A 481-nucleotide genomic window follows, 5' to 3' on the forward strand; every position below is an offset into this window, starting at 1 on the left:
AACTGTCCAGTATCACCGAAAGAAAGAGACGAACAGACCGGAAGACAATGAATGTCAGTATGACGATATAAGAGTTCATCAGCCTGATGCTGCCGAGAGGTGAGAAAACTAAAACTTCACCAGCACAGATCATTTATCAGAGCTGTAACAGCATTGTTGTCCTGTTTGTTTGTTTTTTTTAGGCGATCAAATGTTCAAACTGTGGAAGAGCCTTCAGCGATCTACAGCAGTGTCAAATGAGAGAGTGTATTATGTTGTATTGTGTAGTAATGTGTACGTTTTATATATAAAAAAACAATCCATGTTTTACTTTGTATGTCCTTACAACTACGGTTAATGCTTCAGTAAACCTGTTTAGTTATTAACCTCCATGCAGTCTAAGCAGTGGCATAGGCAGAAATTGATTTTTGGTCGGGCCTGGGCAAAAGTGGGCAAGCAGTATTAAAGGGGTCATATGATGCGATTTCAAGTTTTCCTTTCT

The sequence above is a fragment of the Sinocyclocheilus grahami genome, unplaced genomic scaffold, assembly GCF_001515645.1.
Source record: "Sinocyclocheilus grahami isolate Dianchi unplaced genomic scaffold, SAMN03320097.WGS_v1.1 scaffold2010.1, whole genome shotgun sequence".
Lineage (NCBI taxonomy): Eukaryota > Metazoa > Chordata > Actinopteri > Cypriniformes > Cyprinidae > Sinocyclocheilus > Sinocyclocheilus grahami.